The sequence below is a fragment of the Eurosta solidaginis genome, chromosome 3 (genome assembly GCF_040869045.1).
Source record: "Eurosta solidaginis isolate ZX-2024a chromosome 3, ASM4086904v1, whole genome shotgun sequence".
Taxonomy (NCBI): Eukaryota; Metazoa; Arthropoda; class Insecta; order Diptera; family Tephritidae; genus Eurosta; species Eurosta solidaginis.
Genome location: NC_090321.1, coordinates 127272970 through 127293648, shown reverse-complemented (window position 1 = coordinate 127293648; position 20679 = coordinate 127272970). Strand labels below are relative to the sequence as shown.

At 41.1% G+C, this 20679-nt stretch overlaps 1 protein-coding gene and 1 pseudogene across 1 annotated transcript in view; both read left to right on the top strand.

Moving 5' to 3' along the window:
• The window catches only part of Ptp52F (Protein tyrosine phosphatase 52F), a 2268497-nt gene that overhangs the window by 826746 nt on the left and 1421072 nt on the right, over nt 1-20679 (top strand). The window lies entirely within an intron of this gene.
• The window catches only part of LOC137247320 (protein claret segregational-like), a 30944-nt pseudogene continuing 18192 nt past the window's right edge, over nt 7928-20679 (top strand).

Here is a 20679-nt window from a genome sequence, read left to right as displayed (position 1 = left end):
TGAGGGAGAACGCGCTCGCGAACATAGTATCCGCCTGCCAGCTTGTGATACTGAGGTGTTCAAGGGCGACTACCTATCTTGGCCAACGTTTCGTGACCTGTTCACAGCCATATACAAAAACAACAGTCGCCTAAGCCCGGTAGAAAACTCAAGGTGAGGCAAAGGACATCGTCAAGAAATGTCCCTTGACAAATGAAGGCTTCGAAACAGGCTGGAAAAACCTATGTGAGAGATACGAGAACAAACGGATTCTCGTGAACTCACAACTACAAATTTTGTTTAATCTAAAAAAGATAGATAGCGAGTACGGCAGCTCTATCAAAACCTTACAGCGCGACATAAATAATTGCTTGGCATCTTTAAAAACACATCAGATCGATGTTTCAAATTGGGATGCGATTATTACCTATTTATGTTCGACGAAATTACCTGAAAATACGTTGGCTCTATGGGAGCAGAGCATTGACCACAAGACGGACATATCCAAGTGGGAGGATATGGACAAATTCTTGTCAAATCGTTTCCAGACACTTGAAACCGTGTCTGGTTTTACAGGGAATGCCACTTCTAAAGTGCAAAAATCAAACACGTCGCGCCAGTCGACGGAAAACCCTACAAAAAGACTTGGTGCTTTTCAAACCAAAGTAACCAAGCAAACAACAAAATCAATGTGTAAAATGTGCAAATCTACGGAGCACAGATTACGCAACTGTTCACGTTTTTGCGATTTAAACCCGGTAGAAAGGATTAAATTCGTCAAATCCACAAATGGCTGCCTGAATTGTTTATCCCCAGGACACACAGTGACGAGGTGCACCAGTTCATACAACTGTTCCAAATGCCACTCTCGTCACCACACGCTCCTGCATGCGGACACACTTCAGCAACCGGCGGTACGAAATCCCTTCAAAGATGCGGATAATGCCCCATCAACTTCGGCACAGGCAAGGAAAAGACAGGAATCGGGACAACCACCTTCCTCTGCGAATCAGAATGTCAAATCCTGCCATGCCAATTCCAGCACAGGCGTGCTATTAGGAACTGCTCGCGTACACATTCACCATAATAGTACCGACTTCTCCGCGCGGGCATTAATTGATTCTGGGTCTGAATGTTCCTTTATAACTGAAAGACTGAAACGCAGAATCAATTTGCCAGCGAGGAAAATGCATGCCCATGTTTCAGGCATCACAAATGCGGTGTCAGCTCAGGTGAAAGAAGCATCCAACATCGAACTACGTTCACCAGTGGATCCCTGCTTCAGCCTGACTACACCCGTACTAGTTCTAGCGAAACTCACTGGGAATCTTCTATCCTGCCATATCAACGCAATGACTATGCAGGCATTCCCAGACTTGGTTTTGGCAGACAAGAGGTTCTACGTCAACGAAGACGTAGACCTCATACTTGGCGGAGACATATATCCCCACATTATAATGAGTGGTATAAAGAAGAATGTGCTAAACACACTCTTAGCCCAAGAGACAGTGTTCGGTTGGATACTAACCGGTCGTATCGAATCACCGAATCCAACGAAGAGCATTATGTCTTTTTACAACGAGGTTGCGTTAGACAATCAACTCAAAGCTTTCTGGGAGGTAGAAAATGTACCCAAAAATAAAATATTAAATGAAGAAGAAAGGTACTGCGAACAACTATTTAAAGAAACAACGCAGCGAAGTGAGAATGGAAGGTACACCGTGTCACTACCATTCCGGCAGGATTACCCTAACAATATTAACTTAGGACCATCCCTGAAGCGGGCATGCTCTCAATTCTTCCGGAATGAGGGGCGGCTAATAAAAAACCCAGATATAGGAAAAGAATACTTTCGAGTGTTGTCAGAATATGAAACGCTTGGACATATGAGAAAACTAAAAAAGAATATCCCATCCGACGATTCGGATCATTACTTCCTGCCCCACCACGCCGTTATTAAAGCGGAAAGTACCACTACAAAGGTACGCGTAGTATTTAACGCCTCGAGCCCTGCGGCCAACGGCAATAGCTTAAACGATATTCTCCTCCCAGGCCCAGTCCTACAAGCCGATCTACCCATACTTATCTTACGATGGAGACTATACCGTTTCGTCTTCAATACCAACATCGAAAAGATGTATCGACAAATTTGGGTGAACGAAAATCACACCAAATTTCAACGTATTGTGCATCGCACTTGCCCGAATGACCCTATTAGTCTTTACGAATTAAAGACGGTTACCTTCGAAGTGAATTGCGCTCCATATCTCGCGATAAGAACGCTCCTACAGCTGGCAGACGACGTGTCAAACTCACACCCTACAGCGGCTAACATACTACGAGAATACATGTATGTAGATGACGTGTTAGCGGGTGGACATACGATCACATCGACTATTAAAGCCAGAGATGAAATTCGTCAAGTCCTACACTCAGCGGGCTTTCCACTTCGCAAATGGACATCCAATTCAGAGGACATTCTAAGGGACATCCCCAAAGCAGACCTGCTCAATGAAAACTTCCTGGCATTCGAAGATACCAGTTCAGTTAAGGCGCTAGGCATTCGATGGAACGCCCTCTCCGATTTATTTTATTTTAAAGCAGGGACGCTGGACAACCCGGAAAACATTACGAAGAGAGCGATACTATCAGCAATCGCCAAACTTTTCGATCCCTTGGGATGGCTGGCACCAATGGTCATTGTGGCAAAAATACTCATGCAGAGTATTTGGTTGGAAGGCACCGCTTGGGACGAACCAGTATCTACCAGTACGCTGGAACGATGGAAAACCTTCACCGACCAATACCATGAAATCGGTAAAATCCGGATACCTAGATGGGTCAACTTTTCTCCAGGAACCGACATCGAGATCCATGGATTTTGTGACGCATCCGAGAAGGCTTATGCAGCAGTCATTTACATGCGTGTCAAAACGGATGATAATGTCTGCACAAACCTACTTCTAGCCAAAACCCGAGTAGCCCCAGTGAAAACTCTTTCTCTTCCACGATTGGAGCTTTGTGGAGCCGTGCTGTTAGCGGAAATCACCGAATCAATTCTCAGGAATCTCAAGTTGGGACCAGTGAAAGTGCACCTGTGGACGGATTCAACGATCGTCCTCGCATGGATAAGGAAACCGCCCTGTTCCTGGTCAACCTTCGTCGCACATCGGATCACCCAGATCATCGACATGGTCGGACATAGGGACTGGCTGCACGTGAACTCAGAGTCCAACCCAGCAGATTTAGGCAGCAGAGGATTACCTGCGTCTGAATTGGTCAACAATTCGTTGTGGTGGCAGGGACCTTCTTGGCTGCAAGAAGACACTTCCCAATGGCCAGCACAAGAAAGTGACTACATCACCTCCGTAGAGGAAAAGAGGACAAAGACCTGCGCAACAACAACCGTCAATCCTACCGATATTCTTCAACGCTTTTCCGACCTACCTAGGGCTCTACGGGTCTTATCATACGTTATGAGGTTCTACCGAAGAACCCACCCCGAAACAAAAAATTCATTCCAGGTCATGTCGCACCTAATCTCCCCTGATGAAATTAAGGCCACTACACGACTTTTAATTAAAATCTATCAGAAACAACATTATAGTTCCGAATATAATTATCTAAAGGCCGGAAAACCAATTGCAGGGAAAAGTGCAATACTTTCACTTAATCCCTACTTAGACCAAGATGGCATCATTCGGGTAGGAGGGCGACTCGGGGCGTCAAAGGACTTAGCCTTTAATGAACGCCACCCAATCCTCCTCCCATACAACTGCAGGTTATCCCGTCTTACAGTCCTAATGTTTCATCAACAAAGTCTGCATGGGGAAAATCAACTCATGTTGCGTCTGATACGCACCCAATACTGGATACCTAACATCAAAACCATGATTAGGGCAACCATTCATAATTGCAAAACCTGCACTATTCACCGAAAACAGGCGCAGTCCCAACTCATGGGTACCCTTCCCTGCGAACGGACTACTTTTACCCGCGCGTTCACCAATACCGGGGTAGACTTTGCGGGGCCTTTCGACATCAAAAGCTACCGCGGTAGGGGATGTCGACTGTCAAAAGGCTACGTATGCCTTTTTGTCTGTTTCTCCACTAAGGCCATCCACTTAGAAGCCACTAGTGACCTTAGTACTCCATGCTTTCTCGCAGCCTTTGCGCGTTTTATCGCGAGAAGAGGATGTCCGAAAAACATCTACTCCGACAATGGTAAAAAACTTTGTCGGAGCGTCAAGATCTTTACGATCCGAGTTTAGAGCCTTCCTGGCAGAAAGCCGAGACAAAACAGTCTCAAAGTACAATCATCAAGCATTAAGCTGGCATTTTATTCCCGCCGCTGCTCCACATATGGGCGGCTTGTGGGAGGCGGGAGTGAAGAGCTTCAAAAGCCACTTCAAAAAGAACGCGTCTCCCCATAAGTACACCATGGAGGAGTTCCAAACCCTTTTGTGCAGGATTGAGGCGTGCCTCAACTCGCGCCCACTCAGCCCAGGGTCGAATGACCCAACGGACCTAGAGCCACTTACCCCAGGCCATTTCCTAACGGGCAGCCACCTACTGGCTCCACCAGATCCAGATTCTAGTGAAAACTCTGCCTCGATGATAAATCGGTGGCAGAAACTCAAAGCCCTCCATCAGACTTTCTGCAAGCGATGGAAGGTGGAATATCTATCCGAACTTCAAAAACGGGTGAAGTGGAAGCATCCCAAAGAAAACATACAAGTGGGAGATCTCGCCGTCCTCAAAGAGGACAACTTATCTCCCAACGAATGGAGGTTAGGTAGAGTCGTCAACGTACACCCCGGCGAAGATGGCCGAGTACGTGTAGTCGACCTCATAACCGAGAAGGGTCACGTCAGACGACCTTTGGTCAAACTGATCCTTCTCCCTACGGAGATCGATTGTGAGAGGACCACGGGCTCCTCTTAACAATCCCTCCTTTCCTCCCCATCCCTCTTTTCAAAAAATCTACCCTAGCCTAATGCAGATTCCCCATCTGCCACAAAACACTTATTTTTTGAATTTTCAAAAGTTAAACTCCAAGTCCACTCGCTCACCCCGGAGCGAGGACACCAAAAAATTCCAAATTCAATTCAATTTCAAAAATTAACCCAAATTCACCCGCTCACCCCGAGCGAGGACACAAGAAACCACTCCCATTCACTCGTTATCCCATAACGAGGACATCATAAAAATCTACAGCAGTAGGGCGAACCGATCTGCCACCGAACCTAAAGGCGTTCAGCCCATTATCTTTCTTAATGCCCAGCTCCCGTTCACCCCGAACGAGGCCAACATAATATTTTACTTAATGAATAGGGACAGCCATATTCTAAATATGGGTAACATTGTTCTACGTAAAGAGCTTTCAGAAATTTCTGAATAAACGGGTGAATACTCCTTGTTTAGCAGGATCGCACAAAAGTTAGACTCTTCTGTCCAAGTTAAGGCCGGAATATAGAGTTCTAAGGCAATAAGCCATTTTCCTTTATTTTTTGTCAGTTTATTGCGGCTGCTGCGTAGAGTATCGCCCTATCACAAAATATTTTTCAAAAAATTCCCATTGAAGGAGTAGCACAAAGCGTCCTATTTCAGAATTGGGTTGAGGAACGCCGTATCTTAGAATGCTTTTCATTAACTCCTCTTATGCCAAAATGCATTGAACTTATGCTGAGATAGGAAGTTTTCGAAACAAATTTTGAGATAGTGTATTTTTGTATAAAATTCTAACGAGCGGCTTTTTTCAAATAATTTCTGAAAGACTGACAAACCCAACAATTAACGAAATGTTTAGTAGAAAATGAATTCTTTCATTAAAAACTTTTGGCACTTTCAAATTTATTATCACTACCACTACTAATATACTACCAAAGATACTTCTCTCCGACAACTTAAATCCAACAGCTTAAGTGTAAATTTCTGAACTAAATCTACGAAGAATTCTCTCGTATGAACAAACGTCAAAATCGTTCATAAGTCTCCAAGTGGAGATAAGGGTGACCAACAACTTTAGTTTGACTTACTTAAAACATTTACAGAAAAGTATGTTGGGAATGTTCCGCATATAGTCCATCAGCCCAATTCGAGAAAAAAGGTCGGTGCGAATTTCTTCCCTTCTCCCCTACCTCCTATTCCGAACAATGTTCGAAAAAGCGGAAACCGGTTATGGAAGGAAAGTTAGGAGGGGGGCTTGTTAAATTAAAGGGAATGACTCAAAATAGTTAGAGAAAATTGGATCTTTTAAACAAGAGCACATATTTGAAGAAATTTGTGCGAAAATATGTCTATTCTTACACAATATTCTTGATGTTATGTCAAAAAGCATACCATGAGCTACGTGGTATATTTAATGCAGCCATCCAGGAATTGCGCAAGGATTTTCTAAGGAAGAGATTTCGGCATATGATGAAATGTGAATTCAACCCGACTTGGCCGCCAGAATATTACTTTGCTGAATGGAAGCAGGCAACTCCGGTGGATTTGTGTTGTCCCTCCTTCTTCTTCTTCTTATGCTTCTCCGTTAATGTTGCTGTGTCACCAATTCATTACTCATTTCAGCGAATATCACATGAAATGCAATACTGTGCATGGTTCATATTTTATTTCTTAACTTCAAACAAATCCGCAACAATATTTAAACGTTCCTCTTCTGTGAACAAAATAAGAAAGGCACAACGAATTTCAACTAACCGAAGAACTGACTTCGAAACTCCTATTCTCCGATGATTGTTCTCTCTACGAGAAGAGACTTGGAGGCATGATGTAATGGTGGAGGGTCGCGGAAGATTTGATAGCTGTCTTGTCGAACGCCCTTAGCTCCAGCGAGCTCCGGGTTGTATTTTGGAAGCACACGAGAATGGGGTCCATCAAATATATGTAAATTCATATATGTCAACACCTGACAATGATCAGAGATATAGTATACCGTCTAGGAATGTTTGCAATCTGCAAGTTGCTATTGGTGTCGCCAAAGAACAACAAACTTAAATTCACAACAAACATACAGTAGCCGACGTATTCCCCAGCCCATAATACGTTTATTATAGTTATATCAGCGGAGTTTTTTCACTTTTCACAATACGGAGAATATAAACATTTAGGGCCAAGTTGGGGAAATCGGCCCTTAGTATGTACATGTTGACACCTAATCATACGTGTATTACCTCATTTTGCATGTACGTACGACCGGCATAGAATCGGTTCCAACAGTTATAAATATGTTACTGAGAGTATGCGGATAAAGTAATCGATCGTTTATGTCATTTGGAGCAACTTGTATACTAGATTTATATTGAATTTGGTGCGTTGCTTTCCACATAAATAAGTACGAAAAGGTTGCGATGCGTTGCTTGAGGAGCGTTCCATTGAGTTATCGAGCTCTGGCACACGACCAAATCTCAGTGGAAAGATCTGGATGAACATTATGAGAGCGGACAGCACTAATATAAAACCTCTGGTTTGTTGAGAATAAGAAAAGGTAAATAACACAAAATAAAACAGTGTCGTTTCGACGTTAATCCAGGATTATATTGCGGCTATTTCTTAATTTTCTTTTCCAATAGCATCGTAAAGCGTACCCGGAAATTCGCCTTTCATTCACACTTTCGAAATTTTTGCCAGCAGGCAGGCAGATGAACAAAAAAAACGTACAGTCCTCTATTTCACAGTAATGGGGTTTATGAAAGAAATAATATTTAACACAACAAATGATTTCAACAACAAGACAACAACGGCAGTCAACAAACACTTCCAAAACAAATCACTCCACAAGAACAACGTAGACTACCAAAGCGTTATTCAAGCTTACGTCGTTCACAACATGAAGCGCAACATACAACTGAACAAATGCAGCAAATGCATCTTCAGCAACAACAAACTCCACTACCTCCAAGCTAATTTGATACAACTTTACCACCAAGAAAACCTTCAAGCAATGCAACAAGTACTACAGCCAACAAATCAAAATCCAAACCAATCACAAAAATCTGCCACTGGTTATGCACCTATGGCAGCAGCATCAACACAATCTGCACCCACATCATCATCATCGACTGCAGCAGCATATAGTTCTAGTGGTAAAAATAGTGGCGGGCTAATGAGCTCATCCATTAGAGGATACTGCTACGAACGGTGGAGATAAATCATCAATTGATAGTGTAGAACATGCTCCATTAAAAAAAAAAAAAAATATTGTTGACAACTCTATTTTACCAGCACAAGAATGAGCTTCATCTTCATATACATAAATTTTCGTTTTAAAACATACAATAAAAGCATAGTTTAGTTATCTCTTTTACTAAAATATAGTTACATACTCGACGTTTAGGTAATGTTTTATTAACCGTTTGAGGGTTGGCCGACTTGTGTTCCTGCCCACTGGATGGCTCTTGAGCTTTGAGGGCGGCATTTGGTCCAATTATGGATTTTCTTCAGTGCGTCCGAGTCGCCTTTTATAGATTGACCCACAAACAAATGCGTCTGGTGGCAGAACCTCACGTACTGCATTTTGTACATCTCTCATATTTTTCGTTACCGTATCCATAATCTCTGGCGTAATCCCAGAATAAGGGGTTAAATAACGCACACTTTGTTAAACTTATGTATTTTACGAAAAAATTGGCCTCCGCAACGTGTAAGCGCCTTCACAATGAAATAGATATTAATACACAAGCCACGCGCCGTAGTAGAGAAAAAAAAAGGAAACGGGAAAAATCATTCGATTTAGTCCCGTTTGTTTACATTCTGAGTAAGACTCGAATTTATACACGGATGTGTATGGATGTTCGCTTTTTTTTTGTCGTTGCAGTTGGTATACTTACATCAACTTATGTACATATACTTGCCAGTTTTTTTTAGTGCTGCATCAAATGACGCACGCTGGTACCGAAAACCCGCAAGAGAAACAAAATCGGGATCGGTTCTTTTTTTGACCCATGCTGACGCCGCGGGCAATCCCAAAACATACTTACGCACCAAGATAAAGGCAAAACCTCATTCAAGATAATTATGCCGTCATTTCCAAAAACGAAAAAAAATACAAACAAACAATATTTTTTTTTTATTTTTGATTTGTTTTTACCGTCGGTACTGCTTGGTTTTTTTGGCTGGGGCAGGAATTGTTGTTTTTCAACAACAAACATCACAAACAGTCTTTATAAGGGCTCGGTACAAAAACAATACGAGTCCCGAAATTAAAGAATCCCGACAAGACCAAGTCCCGAAATTAGAAAAAATCAACTGTTTCTACCGGCCTAGTGTGCTACTGCCCCAGTGACCTAGTTTCTTTTCAAGGGCAAGCAAGTACCTGTATGTATATATATATATACTCGCACACCACAAATTCACCATACCAGCTGTCAGCTAACCAATAAATACACGACAGGGCTGCATGCAATCTAATAATGATACGTGCAGATAGAACGCGTCGTGAAGAACGCATCGCCAATCTGCATGTAAGCACCGGCAGTTGGTACATGTTCCAATTTAATTACGATGTTCGCTATTCGTCATGAGCTGTCGCACAAAATTAAATCAACACCGTCGGCAGCCTCTACGGTTCGTTTTAAATTCCAACCTCCCACACACCGCAATCTTGCTGGTTTTTGTGGAAACACATAAGCTGCTCGAAATCACAGCACTAAATACTTTGCAAAAAACGCTCTCGTCACTCCATGTCATTTGACTAGTCATCTTACGGTGATGGGTTATATTCGTAGTCACATTTGCATGGGCGTGGGTAGGTTTTGTGACCAGGTGTTTTGTAGGGTAATAATATAATACACAACTGACGAAATGCATGCGCTGCAGCGAAAACGCGCATCACCCAACCAACCTCACGGCCACTCGCCCTGGTACATCCATAAAAATGCCACAGTCGCCCTGAGAGCGACACGACACGTTATACGCTGGAGCGGAGACCTCGGCCTCTTCGTCCAGCCCAGAAAAACCTCAAAACCATCGAGTCTGGAACGGAGACCTCTGCCTCTTCGTCCAACCAACAAAAAAAAAACCGCAAATCTGGAATGGAGACCTCGGCCTCTCCATCCTAACAATACAACAAAAAATGGTGCCAATCTGGAACGGAGACCTCGGCCTCTTCGTCCAGCCTTACTGGCCATCGACTATACACATATTACATTCTGAATTTCTATATTTAAGAATTATGTATAATTCAATGGCAAGAAATATTCACTTACATCTGTTCATCACCGTTAACTTTTATCATCCTAGCTTAGGTGGCATTCTAGGCAAGTCGGAAAGGATTCCCGGCCATTTTGCGTCGCAGACGAACTCCTCATTTAGATTAAGTTTAGTGTGTAAGTCTTATAATAATTTTTCTCGTTTCAGCGGAGGTCATTGGCGGAAAACGATGTTGCGTATCGCAAGGGGGGCCGGCATGTTTAGGCAGGATGCCTAACTTTTCCGCATCTGATTGCGACCCCCCCAATGCAACTCTGCAAATGGATACTCGATACTCGAATTAATTTATAACCACCCACACCATCACCCTCATGCATGTGCATGCATGTACATGCACGAGTATGTGTGCTTTTTGTCAGCACTCATGCATATGCATGTCGGGGTTGATGTGTGGGTGCCTTTCCCCTCCAAAACGGAGGATTTTGCGGGTCAACGGTTGTAGCTTGCTATACAACCGGCCTCTTTGATTTTCAACAGCCAACGCGTACACATCTGCCGCCAGCGATCTCTGCCGTCCTGATCACCATAAACTAAGGTAATATTGTAATCCTTTTGTTTCCCAATTCTACATAATAAAACGCACCTATTATAACGAGAAATCTCGTATTCTCTTATTTTTATACCCATACGCATATTCCCACTGAGATCGACCCGGTGCGCCCACCTCTCGCAAGGATCAGACGCACCCCGGCCGAACATATACTATGCAGTTCTTGTTTGGTGGAAAGCTACACAAAAAACAACACACCTCAAAAAATTAAAGGGGGTATGCAGACTATCGATGCTTAGCATTACGGGAGCCCTGAAAACAACCCCGACGGCTCCACTGTGTGCCGTTCTGTACATCCCACCTGTAGACCTGGTAGCAAAGAACAAAGCGTTAACGGCCGCAACCAGGCTCGGTGCTCCAGGGCAGCTTGAGCGCCGACCATATGGCCATAGTAATATAGCGTCATCAATCACAAGACGAACAGACTACATGATTCCCTATCTGCGCTTCGAGGGAGATCTTAAGGCCACAATAGAGGTGGACGGTTGGCGCAAGGGTGCGCAAATGGCGGACGAGGCGATACATATGTACACGGATGGTTCCAAATATACTGCGCTGATCAGGAAATAAGCAGATCCTACAGGCTGCCGGATTACTGTAGCGTTTTCCAAGCGGAAGAAGCAGTAGAAACCCTGGAAGAGAATAGCTTAAGCTTAACTTTTATATTGACAGTCAAGCAGCAATTAAGGCAATAATCTCGCATAGCACAGCATCTAAATGCGTGTTAGAGTGTAAGCAGTCTCTGGAGAGAATCGCATCTAAATGCGTGTTAGAGTGTAAGCAGTCTCTGGAGAGAATCGCGACAGGGAGAAGCATACATCTATATTGGGTCCCAGGGCGTATGGGAATAGATGGGAATTAAAAAGCGGACGAACTAGCTAAAAAGGTCGCATCCCTTGAAGCTTGCTTCGTAGATGTCCCAATGAGATTGGGCGAGATTAAGCGAAGGCGAGAGGTGCACATGATCGACCAAGCGGGAAAGGCGTGGGTTCAAGCGCGAGGCTGTAAAGTGTCGAAGATTATGTGTAGGTCTTACAACCTTAGACTAACACAGTTACTTCTATCATTAAAAAGAGAGGACTGTAGACTCATGACGGGTATTCTGACTGGCCACTGCTTCTGGCGTCACATGCCTTTAAATTAGTCTTGGTCAGTGATAGCGATGTAGGAAGTGCGGGTTGGAGGAGGAAACGATCGAGCACGTTCTGTGCTCGTGCCCTGCACTTGCTAGGCTAAGACTCCAGCTATTAGGAGTGATATAGCTGTCAGATCTAGAAGCAGCAAGTGGCTTAAGTCCTAGGAAGCTCCTAGTATTTTCCAAGAGGACGGAGTTATTTTATAACATAGGTCCTGGTTTGTGATAGGGTTTTCCAGTTTGGTCGTTAAAACAAATTTCTGGTAACACTACGGACTCAATCAGTCTATGTGAGGTCCTGATGGACCGGCCAGTTCAACCTACCCTACCTGCACACTAAAAATAACTACATTCTGTTTTTTATATACCTAGTCAGCATAATATTCTTATTACCTAACTATGTAATAATATTTGGTCCGTCGCACTGACTAACCGACTCTGTCGATTAGGCATGCTGATCGATACGTGAGTTAGTGAGTGTGACGCTTATGGGTTAAACAACTGTAAACGGCTACGGCTCCCCGCTGTGTTCAATATAACTTATCTATGCCGCTATACCTATGTAGCTATGAGTTATTTGTGTGTGGTCGAAAGTGAAATTCATTTGCTTGTGCATTTCAAGCTAGACTTTTTCTGGCATTTACATAAATGCAGATATCTTGTATTGTGGTAATGCCACACCATCCACCTTTAAGAAGGGTTACATACACTTGAGAACAATTGTATGTGATCCTTAAAGTGACGTAATGACCGATTTAGAGTTTACAAAATTTTAATTGCCTTTAGTTTTCTATTATAATTTGTTGTATTGCGGTAACTTGATATTGAGCGTGCAAAGTTTGTTTATTGATTTTTATATCCGTTTACCTTTGTTTGACATGTGGGAGTTTTGTGCTGACCCTTTTTCTTTCTTTGTTCTTTTGCTTGTGCATTTTTCTTTGTATTAATTCTCTATGGTTGAGTGCTTATGATTATGAATAATGTTTTGCATCAAGTGTTATTGAAATTTGTTTTTTACATATCAGAATTTTAAGTGTATTTTGCACAGGCGGTCTTTAAGAGCGTCGACTCACTTAAAAATCGGCATATGTTTACAAATTATTATGAAGTAACCGTAACTTGATGCCAACATGACTTTATATTTATGTATTTTTTTTTTTTGTTTACATTTTTAATGACGAGTAAATTGGAATGTTTATAGTATGGTTGTTTTGGTTTTTTTTGTTTTTTTCAAATCCATTGGGGTTACTTGCAAATGTTCTATACTGTTTTAAATATATTCTTATGGATTATATGTGTAGGTTAAAGTAAATATGTTTCCTATTTTCTATTCTGTAGGGGGGTTTGAAGTAAAAATATTTTTTATTACTATATTTCTATTTAGAATAAAAGATATTTTCCTATTAGTATTTCCTATTCTATTCTACCTGTGGCTAAAGTAAAAATATTTTTTATATTATGTAAACTTATGACCTCTTGAATTGCAAGGTTTTCTTAAAGGAGACCCAGGCAATAAATGGTTATATTTATTTTATTTTCTTAAACTAATTCCGCATATTATTCGAGAAAAAGAAAAAAAATGTTTTCCCTTGACTTTTTTTTTTCATTCGTAATAAGGTAAATCTGTAATTAATTGCATAGATAATTGAGGGGTTGCTGACGGAAGAGCGGGGTAGCTATGTATTGGTAGTAGTTCTTATTAATGGGTAAGTGGAAGGTACAGTGGATGCAACAATTTTTCGCATCTTTGAATTTTCTTTTCATATTTTTCCTATTTTCCAGCAACATCTTTCATGTTATTTGTCATGCGATTTCTGCGACGGTCACCAAAACAGAATCTTCATGACTTTTATGAAGAACTATTTTTATTTTAACCGCGATTATCACATGCACAACGTCTTGGGTTAGTGCAATTAATTGATCTTTGAGAGCTTGGGTACCTATTATTATTATTTTAAATTTGCGTACTCGAGTAAATATTCAATTATCTTTCACCAATTTGTCCCTCAGGACAAATGTGTTTTTTTTTTTAAAGTCCTAGATTGGCGGCATTTGTGGAGCATGTGTACAGCTTGATAAGGAAGTGTCCTAAGTCAAATTTATCATCTACAATCAGGTTGAATGTATTTCCTACGCTACCATTTTTCTATCCTAAGATGAAATGAGCTCGGCATGTCTTATTTTGGAAATTTATATAGCGCTTTAAGGTATATGTTCTCTTTGTGACTTTTTCTTAATTTTTTTTTTTTTTTGTTATGGGCTGGTTTTAAAATTTTTGTATTTTTCTTTTTCGTTATTAGATTTTGCTTATTTCCATTGTCCTAATATTTCCTATTGCATCATGACCATCCTTGTCAGGAGCATTCAAAGGAATTCTGCAAATTTTTGATTTGCTGTTCACTTTAGGCAGGGCTGCCTTTACTGTCGATTGTGACATTTTTAGATTTACTATTTTACTTATTTGTTGCTCTTCCTCAGCTTTGGGTTTGGTTTTAAAGGGGTTTAGATTACTTTGAATATTAAATACGTGCTTGAGCATTTTTTCAACTGCCTATATTTTATTTTCATATAGTTTTTGATTTTAGTGGCTATTGCGATGACCAATAGCACGAAAACGCAGATTAAAACTGCTTGCCAAACATCTGGAATGTTTGGAGCAGCTTTCTTTCTGGCTGAGCTGGTGGTTCATATCTTACCATTTTATTTTCTGATGCTTCAGAATTTTCTTTTCCTACTTCGTAGACAGCTATGGCTATCATAATGCCTTGGGCTATCTTCGTCCACCAAGACATTTTAAAACTTCTCTAATTTTAATTAAATGTTAAATATTTTGTTTTATTTATAACCTTTTTATTGAAAAAATTGTTTTTCTAAAATATTTCCTAAATATATTTTTATTTAGGGTAACATTTTTTATGTTCCAAAAATTTTATGATTTGTTAGCTTAGTATAGTTTAAAAATATTTAAAATTATTTTTATCTATTCATATTCAAAAAAAAAATTTTTTATGCTATTATAACTTAACATTTGGCGTCTTCGGGGAACACACTTCTAACCATTCGCATTATTTCCTCCACCCTGGTTGTGGGGTTTATTATGTCTTCTATTGTAGGTTCCCTTTCCATTCCTATTATTTTCCACCATTTCTTTAATCCTTCTAATTCCTTTTGTAGGTCTCTAGTGTGTACGGTATTCTCGTCCCACCATTGGAGGGGAAAGTCTGAGGAGTCCCTTTGCATTTTAGTTTATTACTAACAGAGTATTTTAAAAAAATGTATAAAAAGTCTTATGGAATTTCTCCTCTGTGGTTATTTTATTCCTAACAAAGAGATATCTGAAACTGTCGAAAGTTAACTGAGTATTTTATGAAACGTCCTAAACATTCCAATTTACTTATTTAAATTTTGAATTTTAATAAATTTTTGTTTACATTTAATTAATTCCTTTTTTTCTAAAACTTGTTGTTTTCAGTTTTTATTAAAATTTTTACATTTTTTTCATTCTACTTAAATTATTTTCTAAAATCTCCTAGTATATAAAAAAAATTCTATGTAAAAATAGAATTTTTGCTAATGGTTAAGCGTCTCAGGACCGCTCAATTGATTTTAATTTTTAAGGTACTTAACGTTATTAATTGCAATCGAAATTCTCCTTGAGGTGCCTTCTATATTCCACTTGAATTATGCCCGCTCGTTGCCAGTTGGTTACCAATGTCAATGTTTAGGTTACTGCTTTACCTAATCCTTGCCGTGTATGAATAATGCTGACCTTTTTATGGTAGTAATAAATTTGTCCTCTGGTGATTCTCCTTCACATTGAGGTTTGCCAAAAATCCGAACGAAAGGGCTTGTTACAATTCCAATCTCTGCTGTTGCAAAATATTAGTACCATTTGTGTTCCTTGTGTTGTCCTTTATTCTCATATGCCAAATATTAGTACCATTTGTGTTCTTTGTGTTGTCTTTTATTCTCATTAATTAACAAACACTTTTTAACTTTTTAAAAATGGGCAGGATCTCTGGGCAGTCAGATCTTTAGCAGTTTTGCCAATTTTGATCTAGACAGACAGGATCTTCCTCCAACTAGATTTATTAGCAGTTTTGCCAATTTTAATCTAGTTTGGAAGAATCGCCATGTAATATGTTCGAAGGCGAATTCTGATTGGTTTATATCCAGGATTTTCCTCCAGCAAGGTCTTCAGCAGTTTTGCTATTTCTTGACCAAGCTGGCAGGATCGCCATGTAATATGTTCTAAATACAATTAAAGACAAAAGAATTTTGATGTGCGCTAAATTGCAGCGCTGAAACCAGAATGTTCTTTATTACTGAATAAAGTAAAATCACTTACAATACTATTACAATATTTACACACAATACTTACACACTAAAAATAACTGCATTCTATTTCTATATACCCAGTCAGCATAACATTCTTATTACTTAACTATGTAATAATATTTGGTCGGTCGCATTGACAAACCGACGCTGTCGATTAGGCATGCTGATCGATAAGTGAGTTAGTGAGTGTGACGCTTATGGATTAAACAACTGTAAACGGATACGGCTCCCCGCTGGGTTCAATATAACTTATCTATGCCGCTTTGACTATGTAGCTATGGGTTATTTGTGTGTGGTCGAAAGTGAAATTCATTTGCTTGTGCATTACAAGCTAGATTTATTCTGGCATTTACATAAATACATATATCTTGTATTGTGGTAATGCCACACCACCCAGAAATGATCTTGCGAGGGTCCCAAAATGATCGCGAAATAGTCTCAGAAAAGTGCAGAAATTACCCTGACGGGATCCCGGACGGATCCTGAAAACCATCCTTAAATGATCCCGAAAAAGTCCCGAAATTACCCTGACGGGATCCCGTACGGTTCCCGAAAACCATTCACAAATGATGCCGAAAGGCTCCCCAAATTATCCCGTATTAGTCCCGAAAAAGTCCCGAAAAGACCCCGACTAACCGACGGATCCCGAAAACCATCCAGAAATTATGCTGGAAGGGACACCAAGCGATCCCGAAAAAATCACGAAATGACCCCAACGCGATCCCGGACGGACCCCGAAAACCATACAGAAATGATGCCGGAAAATACCCCAAATTATCCCGAAATAGTCCCGAAAAAGTCCCGAAATGACCCCGACGGGATCCCGGAGGAATTCCGAAAATTATGCAGAAGTGATGCCGGCAGGTACCCCAAATGATCCCGAAATAGTCCCGAAATGACCCCGACGGGTTCCCGGACGAATAACGAAAACTATCCGGAAATGATGCCGGAAAGGTCCCCAAATGTTCCCCTAACTAATAGTCCCGAAACTACTCTGATGGGATACCGGGCGGGTCCCGAAAACCACCCAGAAATGATGCTGAAAGGGTCCCCAAATGATCACGTATTAGTCGAGAAAAAGTCCCGAAATGACACCGATGTGATCCCGGACGAAACCCGAAAACCATCCAGAAATGACGCCGGTAGGTACCCCAAAATGATCCCGAAACAGTCCCGAAATTACCCCGTCGGAATCCCCGACGGATCCCGAAAACTATCCAGAAATGATGCCGGAAATTCCCTCAAATGGTCCCCTAATTGTAGCGAAATCAGCCAGACGGGATCCCCGACGCATCCCGAAAACCATCCAGAAATGATGGCGAAAAAGTTCCCAAATGATCCCGTATTAGTCGCGAAATAGTCCCGAACTGACCCCGACGGGATCCCGTAAGAATCCCGAAAGCCATCTAGAAATGATGCCGGAAGGTACCCCAACTGATCAAGCAAAATTCCTGAAATAACCCCGATGGGATACCGGACGAAACCCGAAAACCATCCAGAACTGGTGCCGAAAGGGTCCCCAAATGATCCCGTATTAGTAGAGAAAAAGATTGTCCCCGACGGGATATGGGACGGATCCCGAAAACCATCTACAAATGATGCCGGAAGGTATCGAAAAAGATCCCGAAATGATCCCGAAGGGATTCCAAATGATCCCAAAAAAGTCCCGAAATGACCCCGACGTAATCGCGAAAAAGTACCAAAGGGATCCCGAGGGGATTCCGGACGGATACCGAAAACCATCCAGAAATGATGCCTCTAGGTACCCCAAATTATCCCGAAATAGTCCCGCAATGACCCTGAACGGATCCCGAAAACTAGCCAGAAATGATGCCGGAAAGTTCCTCAAATGATCCCCTAATAGTCCCAAAGAGACCCTGACGGGATCCCGGACGGATCCCGACAACAATGCAGAACCGATGCCAAAAGGGTCCCCAAATGGTCCCGTATTAGTCGAGAAAAAGTCTGGAAATGACCCCGACATGATCCCGGACGGATCCCGATAACCAACTAAAATTATGCCAGTAGGTACCCCAATTTATCCCAAAATGACTCTGAACGGATCCCGAAAACCATTAAGAAATGATGCCGGAAGGGACCCAAAATGACCCCGAGAAAGTCCCGTAATGATCCCGGAAACCATCAAGAATTTATCTCTCAAAGGTACGCAAATTATCCCGAAAATACCAGGCCGGGAGGCCCCAAAATTATCGCGAAATAGTCCCGAAATGATCCCGGAATAGTCCCGAAAATGTCCCAAAATAACCCTGACGGGATCCCAGACGGATCCCGAAAACTATACAGAAATGATCCCGGAAGGGTCACAAAATGATCCCGAAAAAGTCCCGAAATGAACGCGGCGGGATCCCGGACGGATCCCGAAAACCATCCAGAAATGATCCCGGAAGGGTCTCGATATGACCCTAACTGGATTACAATTAAGGTGAAGCTAATTATAAAACCATATTAATAAGGCAGCAGGCGCGTTGGAGCGAATGAAGAGTTACATAGAAACATACAGGTAAAGCTAATAAAAGCGTGATAATAAAAACAATTGAAGGAGGGCGGATGGCGGAGGAGAAGGAGATGACCACTGATGGTTTCTCCAAAATTGTTTAGATCTCAATCTGGATGTGCCAGATACCAAAAACAATTGATTTAGGAGAAAATTTATATTGAGTTATAACAACTTAAAGATTTTACACCAGAGGGGGAGAGAAGGGGCAGGGGCGGGGGGTGTCACTGCTCACTTTGTAAGCCCTCGACTTATTTGACCCATCGGGTCTGTAATATTGGTGAACGCCAGTATACGTAAAGTTAAAATGTGTACAAATTATTAAAAAGTAATTGTTCCAGGGGGTCGTGGGACCCCCACCCCCCTTTCCATGTTCGAAAAAAATTTCGCTAGTAGGCTATTGTCTGTGTAGTTTCATCAAAATCCGTAAAGTCGTTCTGGCGTGATTCAGTCACAAAAACGAAAAAATATACTAATTAAATTATAACTGTTCCTAGGGGCGGAGACCTTCCCCCTTTTGAAAATATATAGCTAGTAGCTTCTTCTGGACTATTGGCTATATGTGCGGCAAATTTCATCCAAATCCGGCCAGCCGTTCTTGCGTGATTGAGGCACAAAGACAAACGTCTGGACGTCCAAACATCGAAACATCTAAACATACAAACATCCAAACTTTCCCATTTATAATATATATTAGATTAGATTAGATAGATAAATAGAATTAGATATTAGATTAGATTAGATTAACATTAAGATAAGATTTATGGTGTTAATAGATTGAACTATGTTGATCTTAAACGTGTAGACCATCGGCAATTGGCAAAGTATTGGGGAAAACTATGGAAGTAAAGTATCAATACTTTACTCAGCACTTGGAAAAAACATCGAGTACGAAATACTAGGGTATATTTTGGAAAAGTATCGATAATACTCACTCAGTACTCGTATCGTTCTCACTAGTTCTACCTAACTTAACCCTATGTGTGTAGAACGTCAAATATTGTCTTTAAATAACTTTCCAAATTGATCCGAAAACCATCCAGAAATGATGCCGGAAGAGACACAAATGACCCCGAGAACGTCCCGTAATGATCACGGAAACCATCAAGAATTTATCTCTCAAAGATACGCAAATGATCAAGAAAATAGCACGAAGTGATGCAGGAAGAGTCCCGAAGAATACAGAAATGATGGCGAAAGGGTCCCCAAATAATCCCGTATTAGTCGAGAGAGTGTCACTATTGGTGAAGGCCAGTATACGTAAAGTTATAATGTGTATAAATTATTAAAAAATAATTGTTCGAAGGGGTTGGAGGGCCCCTACCCCCTTTCCATGTTTAAAAAAATTTCGCCAGTAGGCTATTGCCTGTGTCCAAAATTTCATCAAACTCCCTGAAGCCGTTCTGGCGTGATTCAGTCACAAAGACGAAAAAATATAATAATTAAATTACAGCTGTTCCTAGGGGGCGTGGACCTGCCCCCTTTTGAAAAATATATAAGTGTGCCAAATTTCATCCAAATCCGTCCAGCCGTTCTTGCGTGATTGAGGCACAAAGACAAACGTCTGGACAGCCAAACATCGAAACATCCAAACGTTCCCATTTATAATATATATTAGATATTAGATATATCTTAGATTAGATATTAGATTAAGATATTAAGATTAAGATAATATATATTAAGATTGTAGGTCAGATTTGATTTGCAGCCAAGTATTTTCCAAATCTTGTTGAAGAGTTTCATTTCTCCAGAGGTTAAGTTGATAGCGCCGGTCATCCTCGGCAACTTTAAACTGTCGATACATTTTAGACACATCAGCCGTTAGTACATATCGATGAGAGGGAAATGATAAAATTGTAATTATTAGCTCTGGTTGATGGTAGGTCCAACCCAAAGTATATCATTTAATGAATAGTTTGATGTGGTACGTGCAGAAGCGTCAAAAAG